The sequence below is a fragment of the Elaeis guineensis genome, chromosome 10 (assembly GCF_000442705.2).
Source record: "Elaeis guineensis isolate ETL-2024a chromosome 10, EG11, whole genome shotgun sequence".
NCBI classification, from domain to species: Eukaryota; Viridiplantae; Streptophyta; class Magnoliopsida; order Arecales; family Arecaceae; genus Elaeis; species Elaeis guineensis.
The window spans coordinates 4,333,064-4,352,372 of NC_026002.2; positions in this window are offsets into that span (position 1 = coordinate 4,333,064).

The window sequence follows — 19,309 nt, forward strand, 5'->3', positions numbered from 1 at the left end:
CATCGTTATTCCTTCACGTGACAGTCCCCATGAACATAAAAGAGAGAGAGTAAGCGGACAAGGGTATCTCTTGCGGCTTCTATGCTTACTGGATCCAAATTTCTTAGTCAATATTCTTTACGCACGTCATACGGCAGAGGGCTACGGAATATAGGAAAAAGGTCGATCCTATTCTTTCGTTTTGGTCTCAGCTTCATTCATTCTCCTGGACCTGGAAGAAGCAAATCCAACTTGATCCTTTGAGAGTGCCAAATTAAAAAATTTAAAGATTGATTTATATTTAACTAATAGTTTGTGTGTGCATATATGCGTAAGTAGAAAAAGAACACTAAGAAATGGAAGCTAAGGTTTTCCTAGCTACCTTTGACAAGAGTCGATACCAAAGCCAAGCTTAACCCTTTTTTTATTTATTTTGTTCAGACTCCTCTTCTTGATAAGAGCACAGATCCTCTAAAAACTGTACATTTATGGATAGCGTCCACCACATGATGGAGACCACCGAACAAGATGCGTAATGTACATCATGCGGCCCACACTTATGCACAGTCTTCCATCGTATCATGAATGCTATCCATAACTGCACCGCATCCTATGGTGCATATGCATCCGGGACCATTCTTAATAAGAGCGGAGATCTCCTGCAATACCATGCATCCCTGGATGGCATCCATCATAGATGGACGGCATCAAACGACTGGCCTCGGTCAAAAACAGGGGAAGACAAGGCTCAAGCCAGTCCTCACAGTATAATTGGCAATCATATATAATTCTACACCCATGTAAAGCCAAAAACAGAAGCATGCAGTTCAATCACGTTATAACATAAAATTTCTCAGAATAAAGACGTATAATAGATTGCTTTAAGGTTAGACAAACATTATTGGGGACGTAAGCATATACATATATATATCCAGAAATACACGAAAACCAGATTCAGTATGCTTTATTTATGCACAACTCCAAACTCCAACGATCCATTACGACGCTTCTTCGATTCGGGAGGAGGCGAGCAGAAGCAGAGAGACTGTAGCATGCGTTTGAAGATGGCGCCACGCTTGGGCACATAGCGGTGTTCGGTCTTCTCGCCAAAACACCATGACATCCGACTCCGAGGCTTACGCCCGGTGGCTGCAGTTGGGTTCATGGAGGTGGCTGCTGAGTTTGAGAGAAGATGATGATGAGGCAAAGTGGCTGCCGCTAAAACCACTTAAATAGAGTCATTTAGAGAGTATTCTCCACTCAAAATGGTTCGGATAGAATATTCTCAATCTTTCACAACATCGCCCGTTGGATTGCGTAATAGCCGCTCCGAGATCTATGCAGGCGAGCTGGTAGAACAATAATATGATTGGACTATTTTGAAATCATTTCGCACAAGACGCGATCCAATGATTGACATTGCGAAAGACCAATAAAGATGTATGAAACCCCTTCCAAATAGCGAGGAGCCGACGGCCAATGATTACCACTAAAACTGCCATAGAGTGGCATTTGACAAGAGGGTTCCAAGAAAGGAAGGCATTTTGAAAACTAAAGGAAGAAAAGGAATGGTGGGGAGATGGAGGTTCTCCCCTTTGTTGTTTTGTTGTAACGTTTTGGATGGTTCTCCCTGGAAGCTAAGGAAAAGGAAGCATTCCGTCTCTGTTTTTTTGACCTTGGTAATCGAAGGGTTAGCAATGGAACCTGAAGGAAAAAAAAAGCAGTGGAGAGGCCTTGAGTGGTTAGATAAATGGATCCTTGAAGAAGGTTAGGCTTTTACCAAAAAAAAAAAAGAAGGTTAGGCCATCCTTCTTGATCATGAAAAAAGATTCACAGGAAAAAAATGGTTGGCAAGGAATTAAAAGCACCACCTAATTAACGATGGCCGGGTGGACCTGAATGGTCGGTGGTGGAAACAAGATGCAAAGTAGCTAGTTTCACAGAAATTCCATCCAACATGTTTTGGTAGCACATACTGTGAAATAAATAATCACAGTATTAAATGGATGGAATTGGAAGTGCTCCATGCATTATATCATGCATTTAAGAGAAGGAATAGGATCCGGCACTATCTTGGGGAGGCTTTTCTTTTCACTTTTTCCTCTTTCTTCTTTTTGTACTCTTTCTTTTATCTTAATGAAATGTAGGCTGGGTTGTCTGTCCTCTTTCATGTAAACAAAAGTACAAATCTAGCCATAAAAAGACTTAGGACTAGACCTTAAAAAGGAGATCCTATCCAACCTACACAAGCAGGCCATGGTTAACTTGCCCCGACCCGTTTTTGACCTATGGAGGACTTACGGAGGGCCCAATAAAACCTAATATTCGCTATTGTCCAACTTCAAAATCTTGGTGCATGCTCTCTAGATTCTCAAGGCTTAAACCTAATATTTTGAACCCAAAAACATCTTGTTTTCTACAATTCATTATTTCAACTTATCACTATCTTCAAATTAATTTATTTATAGTTGTGTCATAAAAATTGTAGACCATCTTTGACTCTATATGGAGCAAGAAGTTTCAGTTGTGCATTTTGACAAACTTTACGCTTCAAATCCCAACGTACAAAGAGACTATCTCCATAATCAAGTATGTGACGTTTAGGTTGATCCAAGCAATCCTACTATTGCATCAAGCCTAATCCTCACTTTGGATTATTTATTTATTTATTTATTTTACTATATTATCATCTTGGACTATTCAAATTAGTTAACAAATGATTGTGACACCATAATTCACAAATTGGTATCATTACTAAATATCTAAAAAAAAGTTCAACAAAGCAAGAAAACACTCAAAACATTAGGACCAACAAAGGCAGAGCACAATTAATGCATCTTATCCTTAAGGTCAACACTTCCTCTGGACCGTCCATTCTTTATATACTTTCCATCTACTACTCTGCAGCCACACAGCAAATTCCATGTTGGTGCCACATCTGCCATCTATTTTGCCCATTTGAAGCCATCCAGTCCTTTTGTGTGTAATAGCAGAGCTGGCATCTCTATGCGGCTGCAAGGAGAACAAGCATGGTCCCTCCTGAAGCTCTTCGTCTGTGGTCACTACTTCACATTGGACCTGGGGTGGAACATACCATGGATGCACAGACCAACAGGCGAGCGTAAGAGGTATTTGAGGATTTGCTTCGGTATCCTTCCTGGTTTCGGGATGTAATACAGATAGGTCCCCTATTTCTGGGATCAAAGGTTCACTAGCACAGCTCTCATTCTTGGTCCCGAGGATGGCAACGGCGGTGGTAGTGGTGGTGGCGGAGGCGGTGACACTGAGTTCCAAAAAAAAGAAGATACACACGCATGCACGCATGCATCCATATATATATATATATATATATATACACACACACACATATATATATATATATAGAGAGAGAGAGAGAGATGGATTAGGCTAAAGTTGATTGAATTTAGATCCAGATTCAATCAAATTCACATCCCATCCAAATTAATGAGAGGTCTTTTTTTTTTTTTTTTAACACCACCTCATCCAACTAGACAAAAGCTTTCCGTTAGCTTGAGTTCTGCTGCTCGGAGATGTGTGGATTGGAAGGATATAAATGCAATCAGATTTGGCTTCAAATTTGATCGATCTAAACTTAATTTCTCTCTCTCTCTCTCTCTATATATATATATATATAGACACATACACTATATACGACTACTATAAGAGGACGAACATATATATCCAACTATAAGAGGATGAACATATATATCCAACTTCATGTCCTTGTTTCTTGATACAAACGGTTTTGCCGCTTTTGATGGATCATGGACTATAAGGTAGCCCATTTGATTCAAGACGAGGGATTAATTGGATGAAGGTCACATCTTCAAACAAGTTGAATTAGCTTCATGTCTATGGTTTAGGTAAAAAATAGTCCATTTAGATCTTTGGATATTTCAAATTCGATAGTTGTATTCGGTTAAAATTACTCACCATCCATTCATGTAAGTCTCTCCATGATTGAATAGATGATGAGATTTGGTCCTCTTCTTTTCTTTTCTTTTTTTTTTTTTTTTCATTTGCATCGAGAATTTCTAATTGGTTGATGGGTCACCAGCTCGAGGAAGCGAAGCATTTTAACTTCTAAATATACCTTGTCGTAGATTAGGATCTAGACAGTATGATGAGGTCTCATTTTGTTACTGTTATAAATATGTCATTGGTAATAATAGATAAGATAAATGTTAAGTGCATGCAGAAAGCTTGTCCTAATGGCCACACATTTCTACTAACCAACTAGTAATTAGTTATGATATTAAGTAATTATAATGCAGGAGTTCCCCCTCACTATCTCCCAATTATCGATATATCTTAGTTCCTCGATGGAACTAAAAATGTCATGATGTAATTTTGGAAAGAGAAAGAACAACCATTTCTTGTCATCAAACAATTTATAAAAGGAAACTATATGATTGAGACTTTTTATTTTAGGAGTTGCAAACCTAGATAACAACAAATGATGGATCCATGATACACTGCTGAAATGCAGCTGTTTTCCTTGTTGGGTATATGACCAAATTTAAGATGGAATATAAAATCGTGGTCCTGGAGACCCATTATTTAGCCAACAGGGCTATTTTTTTTTTCCAAGACAAACTCATCAAGATGACAATACCGCACCTTTTAATTCCAATTAAGCCTCATGATTTTATCCCATATTGGCATGCTGACTTCTATTACTCGAGACTTTTCACCGGAGTCCATGTTTTCATCAAAAATTTTTTGTGTCCAAAGGCAAGATGTATGGCCGGTTGGCGCTGATGGATTTGAAACGAATCTAACTTAACAGAGGATCCATCACGTTTCAAACCCAATAAGGACCGTAGCTTTAATTCGTGCTCGCTCAAGATTAACATCTAAGGCATCCTTGTAGATTATCTCTCCTCATCTTTTTCCTTCTTTTTGTGAGCGCGTTCCCACTAAAGGTCTATAACTCAGTCAAAATTCAGCAAATAAAAAAAAAATAGCGACCATTTTACTCTGACCAATGTCTCCAACCGTTGGAGTGTCATCAAATTGCAGTAGTTCTGCAATCATCGCATTATGACATTCCAAAATGAAGTCCCATGAGCTCCCCCATCGAACTTCTATACGCAAGAAATATCACACCACACATCACTAGACCACACTTTCTTTTTGGGGAGTAACAAACTCCAAGCTGGAACGACAAAGTCTAGTTTGATCACACATTGTTTGTGCATCAAGCACCAATGTGTCTTTAAACCAGGCAGAAGAAATGTGCAAGCCATATATGTGCCTGCCTTGTTCAATTCACTGGCTACAAAGCTGAGGCAACGATTGTGCTGAGCTTGTGAAATGTACCCTCCAAATCGAACATTAATCAGAGAGGACGCCGACTTCTCTGAAGAGATTGATGGAACCTGGTCTTCCCCTTCCTCTTGATTTGGATTAGTTCATATAGTTTGGGTCAAATTTATTGGGTGCACATTTCAGCAAATCATATAAATCATGCGTCCACGAAGGAACGTGATCGTATCATCAAGAATCATTTAATGCTTGTCGCTTTTTTGCCTCTTTGGATGACATATGATGAAATTTTATGCAGCATGAACATATTGAAGTGAATGGCCCATGGAACCACTAAATGGTCTGCTATAGCATTTCAAAGAACATGTTTTCCCCAAAATAGTATCACTTTCCGGGGAACTATGAGGCTTATGATGATCAGTTACAAAAATAAAATCATTAGAAAGGTTTACCCATTTTTCTTCTACCTACCTCTTATCATCAAGAGCAAATATTTGAGGAGACACTCCACTTCAAGACTTGGTTGGCAGGCTAGCCCAATGGGCTTGGATGGGATCCGCCTACCAAGTATAGTGAACTTTTGGTTAAGACATCTCTTATAGCAACCTATGACCTTATCCAAAAAACTAGTTGGAAGGTTATAAAACTAAATACACCCCTCGCAACGTACTCTTCTTGTTTAAGTCTGGGCATCTTTACGAGGTTAAAGGTCCAATTTATGCAAATTTATTTATAAATACCACTATCAACCCATGGTCAGCCCTAAGTAACTCATACTGCCGTATCCCTTGGGCCCTAGTCTATATAAGTTATAAGTTTAGGCGGCTCTGATATCAATTTGTAATAACTCATGATCTCATCCAAAAAAATTAGCCGAAAAGTATTATTTTGGTTCCTTGATTTTGTATAAGCATCTAAGATCTTCCAAATGAATAACCAATATAGGAGTAAATATATGTCCATATAGATTCTCAATCTCTCTTCCAAACTATATAGACCCAATATGATCTATGCCTAGAATCTTCCAACTCATCTCTCGAACATTATCAATCACAAGCCCAAGGCCAAGGCCCAACAAATAATCACTGCCAACTAAATTGAAAACATTGGAAGAAATTAGGTTGAAATCAGGACCATCCCTCCTGCTAACTAATTTTATACACAAATATGAAAAATAAGTCATCATGTCAATATGGCATGACTCAGCAAACCATTTTTGAACAACCTTGCATTTTCCTGTGCCGGCATCAATACTTATTTGGGGTAGAATCCACTAAGCACATTGAACACATTCTTATCTCGTTTAACCCCATCCACCCAACTTGTTTAACCCATTTAAATCTATACAGCACATTATTTAACCCATTTAGCCTAATTCAACCATTCAATAATATGGGTTATGCATGTTGGTTAGGATTATCTATTTAATAAATAAGTCAGGTTCCAATCTGGATGTTTGATTTATCCAACAAACAGCTCGGATTCGAGTTAAAAAAATTTTGACACCATATGCATCTGGTGGACTAACCCTAATCCCGATTGCGGCTATTACTCATGGTAGTTCCCAAGTATATAGGCAACATATTAGGCCGCCGAATTCATGCCCAGATTATATGCAACGAGCCCACGGATCAGGCCTAGCAATTCATCACAGCAGCCTAGCTGAAAACAAGCAACAAAAGAAATTGGATTGTAGCTTCCCTCTTGACTTTATTTTTAAATTTTTTTAGATCAGAAAGAAAATCACAGCCTTAGAAAAATAGGTAGTACCTAGATTGATCTGATACTAGAATTTAGAATTTGCACCTACAAAATTTTCCATTCACAGTTCGAATATTGAATGATAACACTCAAGGCTCATAGTGAGGCGGCCCTATGGTGCCCCAAATTCGGAACATGATATAATTTTATATGTCACCACAACAACGCGAAACCCAGCAAAAAAAAGTTTGTATAAAACAACATAATAATAAAGTCAGTCCAATTTACTCTTTATTTATTAAACAAAAAGCTACAGGTGGGCATCTAATCCAATATTTAAGTATTTAAAGCAATATAATCCACAATTTCATGGACATAACTAAATTTATTATTAGCTTACTACATAGTTGGAGCTTATCATCTTGATCTATCTCTCTTTGCTCTTAGTAATCTTATTTATCTAAAAAGAGAGAAAAAAAAAAAGAATGAGCTTCATAGCTCAGTAAATAACAACACACTATCTTACTAGATCAAGCATAAATTTTTTTGATTTAATACATCATTACAAAATAACTTTTATGACAAATCAAGAATTTAATAGGCTTAATAACATAATAATCCATGATATAAAATTCAATCATATATGTATAAATCATGTATATACATAAATACAATTTCATGTATATAATTTAAATATATCTTAATTCATAAAATCATTTAGCCACGTAATTAGAGCATTTCTAATAACTGCTTAATAAAATATGTCATAAATCAATCATGCTATTTCATATGTATAAATTATGCAAATTTCATAAACAATCGTATCATAACATAAAAACAATGCCCTCAAACTGAATGTTACCGTCACTTTATACCTGTGATAAAGCCTAAATCAATTGGATGTCTTAATCTTCTAACTATTATACCTAGCTACTAGCAGGATATATATCAACTATTATACCTGCTAGCGATGACTATACGCTAACTATTATTCCATGGCGAGGCTATACATAGCTATTGAGGGCTGTAATTTTATTTATTAATTAGATTTTTTAATTTATATTTTTTAAAATATATTTTTTTAAATATACATCAATTTGGTATTAAATGGCTTTATATAGTTCATAATTCATAAATAGATTTTAAAAATAAAATATCACAAAATTATTTATAATAATTCAACTATTTTTATAAAAATTATAATTAGACCATATATATCATTTTTATAGAAAAAATATTTTTTATAATTTAAAAATTATTCACATATAAGTATTCATGAGACAATATGGTAAAAATATGGATTATTTCTCATCATATGCTTGATGATAAATTTTCAAAAAAAATGTAGAGCCAATTATATTAATATAATTTATGTTTCCATTCTTCATTGAAATTGGTTCAGTAATTTCACAACCAATAAAATTCGTGCCTAAGTTATACTTACCTTGGTCCACATAAATTACCAAATTCAATTGTATAATCGAGCTACACCTAATTAAAATCATTAAAAGAATACAAGTTAAGTCAAATTCAACTATTTTAAAATCTTATGGGATAAAAATGAATTTGATCAGACTTTAAATCCAAATATGAGAAAAGAGGCAGAAAAAATCGATCCAGTGGTCTCCACAACACTGGTGCGGGAGCCTGTGTTGTGATCTGAGCGGGGTACATAAAGAACAGAATAAGTATGAACCTCTCATCTTGTTTTTGTCTTGTTCTCTTTTTATATATATATATATTATTATCATCATCCAATTTTCCCTCTCTCTGTCTCTTTCTCTCTCTTTTTCTTTCTTTCTTCTTCCTTCCTCGTTCTTTCTTCTTTTCTCTACCGAAACAGTGGGGGCATGAGCCCACTCCATTCTCGAACAAGGAAAGCCTCCGGGGGAAGGGGTGGTGCCCGGCGAAGGTGCCGGCCACGGGACTTGGCCGGAAAATAAACAGTCTCTCAAAATGGACGGGGTGGCGATGTCGGAGAAGAGAAGGAAAGTGGAAAGGAAAATGAGGGAGGAGAGGGACCGTTACCTTGCTCTGGCGAACGTAGCGGCCGCGAAGCCTGGGGAGACGAGGCACGGCGGACCCGAAGCTGGAAAAAAAAAAAAAGGCAGGGAGAAAGATAGAAAGGGAGGAAGAGGAGAAGAGAGGAAGAGAAGTAGGAGATTCATGGTGGTCATGGAAGCCGAGGAAGGGAAGAAATAGGAGGAGGCCCGTGGTGTCGAGATCGTTTTGCTTACTTTCCCAAATCGGTGACTCACCCACGCTGGCACTCAGAACGAGCTGGCAAGGGTTCCGGCTGAGTCACGCGACCCTGCCCCCTCTCGCATAGGGATTCCGACTAGCTGGGTTGGAATATTCCATCCACCTAGGCCCAGCTCACCGGCTGGGCGACTCGGCCATTTCGACCGAGTCGGGCCGGGCCAAAACAGAGCATCACAACCGCGATCGCTCGTGGTGCGGAGGCAGAGTGGCAATTCCACGAGGTGGCGATCTTGGCCCCCGTGTCAAAAACAGGGGAAGACAAGGCTCGGGCCGGTCCTCGAAGTAGAACGATAATTCTATATCCACGTAAAGCCAAAAATAGAAACATGCACTTCCATCAGGTTATAACATAAATTTTCTCAAAATAAATACATGGAATGGAATAGCTTGCTTTAAGGTTTATACTAATAAGCATTTGTACACATCTATAAGGAAGTACACGAAAACCAGACTCAGCATGCTTTATTTGTGCGGAACACCAGACTCGGCCTCGCGACGATCCACTTCGACGCCTCTACGATTCGTGGGGGGCGAGCGGAAGCAGAGGCACCCTAGTATGCCTTTCAAGATGCCGCCACGCTTGGGCACATAGCGGTGCTCGGTCTTCTTGCAGAGCACCAGGGCCTTAAACCTGGTGGCCGGAGTTTGGCGTATGGAGTGGGCTGCTCAGTTTTCAAGCAATCCATTAACGCTGCGGCGATTAAGAAAGCGAAGGGAGGAGGTGTGTGTGAGAGAGAGAGAGAGAGAGGGAGGGAGGGGTTAGAGGGAGGAGGTAGAGGTGGAGGTGGAGACGGAGTTGGGGTTGTGTGTGTATATATAAGAGTGGCAGGGTGGAATTAGGCCAGGTGGAAGGATACGGAATTTGAGCCTTTGTTATTCTATGCGGGGCTTTGGAATTTTGACCCTTTGTTATTCTATGCGGGGCTTTGGAATTTTGAGCCTTTATTATTCTATGGGGCGCTTTGGAATTTTGCTGTTTTTGTACAGAAGATACTTTGTTTTCATCTGAGACTTTGTTTAACTTTGTACGGCTTTCGCCGATTAGGCTGGCAGTTTCAAGGTGATTGGTGAACCAGAGTTTCCTTTTTGTTAAAAAAAAAAAAAAAACAGAGTAGGATGTTGGTGAAGCAGGTTGAATGCAAAATTAATCTGTGGAAATTAAGGAGTAGATTTTCTTTACCCGATCCATGATGATTTTGAAACCATTAATTTCAGCTGCAAATTATGAATTAACGACACCAAATTGACAAGTAGATAGATCACTGCGAAGAAGACTTTTCTAACTTAACTCATTTCTTCATAATTGAAACAGGTTAGGTTGAATACGGGTTCCAACAAGGAGGGAGGGAGGGAGTAGGCCAGTGGATAAGGAGAAGTATATTTACCAAAAAAAAAAAAAAACGATGAGTGTACCTCTAGGATTTCTCAATTACTGAAACATGTTAGGTGGAATACGGGTTTAAAAAAACAGAGAGAGAGAGAGAGAGAGGAAGGATAGGAAGTGAGCCGCTGGATAAGGAGAAGTATATTTACCAAAAAAAAAATGATGAATGTACCTCCAGGATTCACACGGGTCAAAAGATTCTATTTGGCATAAAGTCCACGAATATCGAACAACTTTCCCTCCCATCATTATGAAGCCCAAAATCTGTTAAATTTTTGTGCTTTTTTTTTTTTTTGTAAAAGTAAAAAATTTGTTAATTTCTGATCACCCCCAGCGCCAGGCGTCTAATTTTTTATCGGGTCTTTATCGGGTTTAAAGAGGGAAACTCTGCAAAGAAAATGATGCCAATAGGAAGACTCTTCCAAGAACCCGTGTTTATAAATACCACAAGCGAATCTCAAACTCTCAGAGGCCGGTGGGGTGATGCCTGGTGATGGCCATCCGACGGTCTTGATTAAATCAATATCCGATCTGAGCCGTCCGAGATTTTTATAAATCGGAGCATGTTCTTTACGTTTTCACCTTTACCACTCACTATCTATGCTCCTTGGCGGCGGCACCCTACAGAGAAGCTCAAGATCTTCTTTGACGATTTTCGGTAGGCATTCCGGTCACTCCTGTCAGTCATTCCAATTGAAGGTTGGTCCCTCGAGCATTATACCCGACTTCTGGTCTTTTACTTTTTCTTGATTCTAGGTCCCCTTTTTCTCCATTCTAGTGTTTTTTCTTCTCTCATTTTCTGATTAGCCTTCTTCTTCCTCCCTCTTCTCTTCTCTTTCTTTTTTATATCACTGTAGTCTTCTAATTTTAAGATGGATAAATCGGAGAAATCAATAGGAGGCTGGTCTTCCGATTATGGTACAGCCTCAATGAGCCGAGCGTCAGGCATGGGACTGATGACTCCTTCGTGCCTCGATGCTTTCAAAATCAGTACCAGGCTCGGACGATTTAAATCTGATCTGAACTCAGTTTGGGATTCCAACTGAGTATGAGCTGGGAGTCCCCAAGCCAAACGATCGGATTTGCGATCCTCCCTTAGGCCCGGTTCGACCCTCCCTCGAGTCGGCTCAAGAGTCAAGAGCCATTTATGGCCGGCTTAGACTTTTTCTCCATCTTTTTGTTGTCCAACTCAAGTTCTTTAATATGTTTATAAGTTCGATTGCGCCAAACTCTTAGTGCTTCATCTGTGATTTCATTACCGTTGCTTCTTGATCAAAATTCGGCTAACTATCTTTTTTTTTATGATTTTCTTCACTATCAAGAGATATCTTTATATCAATGATTCGTGGTGTTTCTCTTTTCAGAAGGAGATTACTCTTCTGATCAGAAGCACTCCTTTCTTTGCTCATAATAAGAAGGAGCACTTTTTTTTTTTTTTTTGCTTTTTAATTAAAAATTAGAGATTTGCTTGTTAGGGCCAATCAAGAGAGTCTATCCTACGGATTCCAGTACCAGAGGACGAAGATACTCAGTACTTTAAGATTTTGCATGAGTATAAAATCCCGTCGTTGTAACAGTTGTTGTCGGAGCAAACATTCTTCAACGTCGGTCTTAGCCCAGTCGATCCCTAAAGTGAGCATCGATCTGATTGAAAATTCTCTTTTTTTTTTGAACTAATTTGCTTCTGCTCGATGCATATATTAGACCTAAAGAACTTGAGCAGCTAAAGAGAACCACCTAGAAGAAAAAGAGGATCTCAATTACTATTGAGGCCGATCAAAAGAAGCAGCATGCAGCTAAAATCGACCAATCATTGAGACAGCTAGCCAAGGGGAGCTCGTCTGCATCAGCTAGGGTCATTCTTGCTTCTCTAATCCAAGTTCATGCATTAAGGGCCAGGTTACTACCCCTAACACCATCACCTACCCCCCAAGTTGGGGGGCCTCATCCACCTTCTTCCTGAGCCGACTAGATCAGTTTGGTATCGGCCCATGCCCTACCCAATCAAGGGATGGGCATCTCTTCAATTCGGCCATCAAATTCGGCTTTGGAGAACTGGCGAATCACCCGCAAGTTGATACAGGGCTTCTCCCAAAAGATGCCAAGAATCTGGAGCTACCTCTAATAGAGAAATACCATAGATTCCATCACCTAGATAAGCTCTCTCTTGATCCATTTTTTATATAAACATTTGATGTTACTGATCGATCTTCTTATCTTTTTAGCTTAGCCATAACATAGCAATTTTCACAAAATAAGATCAGAGGTTGATGATGCATGCTTCCTAACATATTCACTGTAGTGAAAGGTCGAAGAGGCAGAGGCGACCATGATGAAGGCCTGAGTTGAGGCGAAGAACGCTGAGGCTGAAGCAAAACACCTTAAAGAGGCATTGAAGAAGATCGAGTTATTGCAAGAAAAGGTTGAGGCAGAGCTTGCCTTAGAAAAGAAAAATGTCAGGCAGCTCAGGAGAAGATCGTCGAGGCTGAAAAGAAAGCTGAAGGTCAGATCTTTGAATCCGACCATCTAATAGTAGAGGCCTTTTGCGCATTAGAGGAGTTCACTGCCGAAAAGATTAGGTTCGCCGAAGAAGCCTTTATCACTGGATAAGAGGTGTATCATTAGAAGGTGGCTGGCCGTTTCTTCGAGCTAGATCTGTCTTTTTTGGATGAGGATGATGGTAAAGAAGCCCAATCTTAGCCGGAGCCTATTGCCACAACCACCTAAGTGCCGCCTCAACGGAAGGCTATGACCATCCAGGAGGCCACCAGGCCGGGAACCAACCCTTCTACAGACACTTCAACCGACCCCCAACCCAAGGTTAATGTCCCTCCTTTTTCATGTAAATAAAAGTACAAATCTAGCCATAAAAAGACTTAGGACTGGACCTTAAAAGGAGATCCTACCCAGCCTACACAAGCAAGCCATGGTTAGCTTGCCCTGACCCATTTTTGACCTATTTAGGACTCACATAGAGGCCAATAACATCTAATATTCGGTATTGTCCAACTTCGTAGTCTTGGTGCTCTCTCAGTTCTCAAGGCTTAAACCTAGCATTTTGAACCCAAAAACATCTTGTTTTATGCAGTTCATTACTTCTGCCTATCATCATCTTTAAATTTATTTATTTATAGAATTGTGTCATAAAAATTGTAGACCATCTTTGACCCTATATGGAAAAAGAAACTCTAGTTGTGCATTTTGACAAATTTTACGCTTCAAATCCCAGCGTACAAAGAGGCTATTTTCATAATCAAATATATGACGTTTAAGTTGATCCAAGCAATTCTATTATTGCACCAAGCCTCATCCTCTGTTCGAATCTTTTTTTATTATTATGATATTATCATCTTGGATCATTTAAATTAGTTAACAAATGATTGTGACATCATAATTCACAAATTGGTATCATTACTAAATATCTAAAAAAAAGTTAAACAAAGCAAGCAAACACTCAAAACATTAGGACCAACAAAGGCAGAGCACAATTAATGCATCTGATCCTTGAGGTCAACACTTCCTCTGGACCGTCCATTCTTTATGTACTACCCATCTACCACTCTGCTTCCACACAGCAAATTCCATGTTGGTGCCACATCTGCCATCTATTTTTCCCATTTGGAGCCATCCAGTCCTTTCGTGTGTAATAGCAGAGCTGGCATCCGCATAAACATCTCTATGCGGCTGCATGGAGAACAAGCATGATCCCTCCTGGAGCTCTTCGTCCGTGGTCGCTACTTCACGCCGGACCTGGGGTGGAACCTACCATGGATACGCAGACCAACAGGCGAGCGTAAGAGGTGCTTGAGAATTTTCTTCAGTATCCTTCCTGGTTTCGGGATGTAACATGGGTAGGTCCCCTGTCGCCTGGATCAACTCTCATTCTTAGGTTGCATTTTGTGCGTTGTCAAATAATTTTAGAAGACAACGTAAATTATTTTTAAAATAAATTATTATTATTATTAAATTATTAATAATATTATTTATTATATTTAATAATATTATAATAAATTTAAAAAAAATTAATTGATATATTTAATATAATAATCAGATTATCGATAATGTGAAATCAAAATTTTAAAATACTCTTAATAATTTTACTCTGATACTCTCTTTTTTTTCTTGATGAGAAATAATGAGAGTTATATGTATATGATGATGGTGCAAAAAAATGACGGGCCGAAAAGTGTGGGGAACCGTAGACACTAGAAGGTGTGGAGGGAGAGGGGATGGGTGCGTATGGAGCTATAAGAATGGTGGGGACGGACATTGAGGAGCGATAGAGGGTGATAGGTGATGAGGACGAAGGAGCCGTAGGCAAGTAAAGGGAGATGGAGGAGTCATGGGTCGGAGGCGCATGCAGAGGGAGAAGGATTGGACAATGAATTTTGTATGATTTTTTTAAGAGATAATTTTGTCCAAAATTTTTATTCCAATATTGTCAAAGAAGTGATAATCTGGATAGCCATCCTTCTTCAAGACAATCCAGATTATCTCCTACAAGACAATCTGGATTACCATTCAAAAAATATATCAAACACAGTAATCCAAATTATCACGTTAAATTATCAATAATTTGGATAGATTGTCAGCTATCAAACATAATCTTAATCTCAAGGATGGCAATGGAAATCATGACGGTGGTGGCAGCGGATCAACTTTACATCCCATTCAAATTAATTTAAAGTTTTCTTTTTTTAAGGTTTGGATGGATCACCAAAATCCGATCGGATTTCTCTCTCTCTCTCTCTCTCTCTCTCTCTCTCTCTCTCTCTCTATATATATATATATATATATATATATATATATATATATATATATATATATGACTACTATAAGAGATTGAGTGTGTCCCACTGCATGTCTCTGGTTTCTTGATACATACGGTTTTGATGCTTTGGATGGACACCATGGACTCTAAGATGACCCAATTGATTCAAGACTGGGGGTTAATTTGATGAGGGTCACATCTTCAGGCAAGTTGAATTAGTTTCATATCTATGGTTTAGGTAAAAAATAGTCTATCTGGAGCTTTGAACATTTCTAATTCAGTAGTTGTGTTCGGCTAAAATCACTCACCATCTATTCATGTGAGTCTCTCCATGATTGAATAGATGGTGACATTTAGTCCTCTTCTTTTTTTTTTTTCATTTGCGTCGGGAATTCTTAATTGGTTGATGGGTCACCAGCTCGAGGAGGCGAAGCATTTTAACTTCTAAATGTTTTATCTTAGATTAAGATCTAGGCAATATGATGAGGCCTCGTTGTGTTACTGTATTATAAATATGTCATAGGTAAAAATGGATAAGATAAATGTTAAGTGCATGCACATAGCTTGTCCTAGTGGTCTCACCTCTCCACTAACCAACTAGTAATTAGTAATGAGACTGAGTAATTATAATGCGCCCTCTCACTGTCTCCCTAGAAAAAGGGGAACTAAACCATTCTCGTTACCAATTATCAATAGATCTTAGTTCCTCGATAGAACTAAAAATGTCATGATGTAATTTTGGAAAGAGAAAGAACAACCATTTCTTGTCATCAAAAAATTTATAAAAGGAAACTATAGTATTGAGACTTTTTATTTTAGGAGTTGCAAACCTAGATAACAACAAATGATGGATCCATGATACACTGCTGAAATGCAGCTGTTTTCCTTGTTTGGTACATGACCAAATCTAAGATGGAATATAAAATCCTGGCCCTGGAGACCCATTACTTAGCCAACAGGGCTATTTTTTTTTCCAAGACAAACTCATCAAGATGACAATACCGCACCTTTAAATTCCAATTAAGCCTCATGATTTTATTCCACATTGGCATGCTGACTTCTATTACTCGAGACTTTTCAACGGATTCCATGTTGGATTTCTTTGTGTCCAAGGCAAGTTGTATGGCCGGTTGGCGTTTATGGATTTAAAATGAATCTAACTTAAAAGCGGATCCATCACGTTTCAAACTCTATAAGGACCGTAGCTTTAATGCACCCTTGTAGATTCTCTCTCCTCATCTTTTTCCTTCTTTTTTGTGTGCGCGTTCCCATTAAAGGTCTATAACTCAGTCAAAATTCAGCAAAAAAAAAAAAAAGCGCCCATTTACACTGATTAATTCGTTTGAATGCCACATCAAAAAAGTTCCCTACGGCCGGTGTCTCCGACCAATGGAGTGCCATAAAATTGTCGTAGTTATGCAATCATTGCATTATGATATTCCAAAATGAACTCCCATGGGCTCCCCTATCTAACTTTTATGCGCAAGAAATATTACATCATACATCATTAGGCCACTCTTTCTATTGGGGGAGTAAAAGACTACAAGCTGGAACAACCGAGTCTAGTTTGATCACACATTGTTTGCGCATCAAGCACCAATGTGTCCTTAAACCAGGCAGAAGAAATGGGTGATTGAAATTTTCAACTCATGCCCCCAATACCATAGGTCATGAGCCCATGGCCACGGCCCAACAAATAATCACAGCCTGCCAAACTGAAAACGTTAAAAGAAATTAGGTTGAAATCAGGACCTTCCCTCCTGCTAACTAATTGCGCATACAAATATGAAAAATAAGTCATCATCTCAATAGAGCATGACTCAGCAACCCATTCTTGAACAGCCATGCATTTTCCTGTGCCAGCATCAGTACATGTTTTGGGTAGAATCCACTAAGTACATTCAACACAGTCTTTTCTTGTTTAACCCTACTCACTCAACTTGTTTAATCCATTTAAATCCATGCGGCAAATTATTTAACCTGATTTGACGTGTTCAATAAATAGATTATGCACGTTGGGTTGGGTTGGATTATCTATTTAATAAATAAGTCAGATTCAAATCTGGATGTTTAATTTACTCAATAAACTTCGAGTTAACAAAATTTTGACAGTATTTGCATCCGAACTGACCCTATCCAACCCAAGTCAACCTGCTTGCCGCCATTAGTCATGCTAGTTCTAAAGTATGTAGGCCCAACATAATTTTGGCCCGGGATAAGTTTTGCATGCCCACATTGGATGTCATGAGCCCACGGATCAGGCCCAACAATTCATCACAAGCAGCCAAACTGAAAACAAACAACAAAAGAAATTTGGTTGTCGCTTCCCTCTTAGTGACTTTATTTTATTTTATTGTATTTTTATATTATAAAAAACATCACATCCTTAGAAAAACAGTGAGCGCCTAGATTGGTCTGATACTAGAATTTAGAATTTGCACCTACAAAATTTTCTGACTGGATTATTCAGAGTTCAAATATTAAATGATAACACCGCGTATAGTGAGCTGGCCGCTGTCACACCCTATATTCGGAACACGACAAGGTCGAACTATTATGGTTGTCGCCGACGATACTACGAAACGGACAAAAAAAAAAAAGGTTCGTATGAAACTATACAATAATCAAAAATAAATTTATTTATTAAAAAAAATGCAGGCGCGGAATGTTACCGCTCTTAGTAACCTAATTTATCTAGAAAGAGCAAAGAAGAAAAAAAAAAAAAAAAAGTTGTTTCATAGTCCAGTAAATAACAATTCACTATTTTATAGGCTTAAGCATAACTTTCCTATGATTTAATGCATCATTATAAAATAATTTTTATTATAAATCAAGTATTTCATAGGCTTAATAATATAACAATCTATGACATGAAAATCCAATCATATATGTATAAATCATACAGGTTCCTAAATATAATTTTATATATGCAATTCAACTATTTTTATAATTAGACTCTATATACCATTTTTGTAGAAAAGTATATCTTTTAATAATTTAAAAATTATTCACATATAAATATTCATAAGATAATACTATAAAAATATGAATCATTTTATAATCACATACTTGATTATAAATTTTTCAAAAAATATCGAATCAATAATTTTAGTATAATTTATAATTTATATTTCTATTTTTCAATGAAATTGATCAATAATTTAAAAATCATTAAAATTCATGCCTAAATTTCTTACCTTAGTTCACCTAGTTCAATTGTATAATTGAGCTACACCTAACTAAAACCATTAAAAGAGCACAAGTTAACTCAAATTAACTATTTCAAAATCTATATGCCATGTGAGAAAATTTTATGGGACCAAAATGGATTTGATGAGGCTCCCAATCGAGACCGGAGAAAAGAAAAAGAAAAAATCACTCTAAGCAATCCCTGTGATGACGTAGGACCCCCTATCGAGATCCACTTGGGAGTACACAGAGAAGTGAACAAATGGGGGATGGAAATTTTTATTTTATTTTATATATTATTATTTTTATCTAATTTCTGTTTTCTCTTTTTTTTTCCAAATTTTTTACCGATTTAATATCAATTAAAAAGTAATTATGAAAATAATGCTCGTTCGAAAATATTTACCAAAATACTGTCCGAACAAAGATCGCCCTATGGTGGAACGACTTTTTATGCTGACTTACCATTCTTTACGCCAGTTTGGGAGGATAGATCGGACAGTATGAATCGTCCTACCATAAGACAACTCTATAAGTCACCCTATCATAGGGCGACTATGATACGTCCAATCCATACTTTGACACGCCCATCATCCTAACAGCTTAGACTTTTGCAATAAAAGAATGACAATCAAATTAATCATGTCAGTTTCAGAATAGAATCCTACATTCTCAGTAAAGTACTTAACTGATGAAATAATCACTAAGATATTGGTTGGTTATGCCCAATTTCA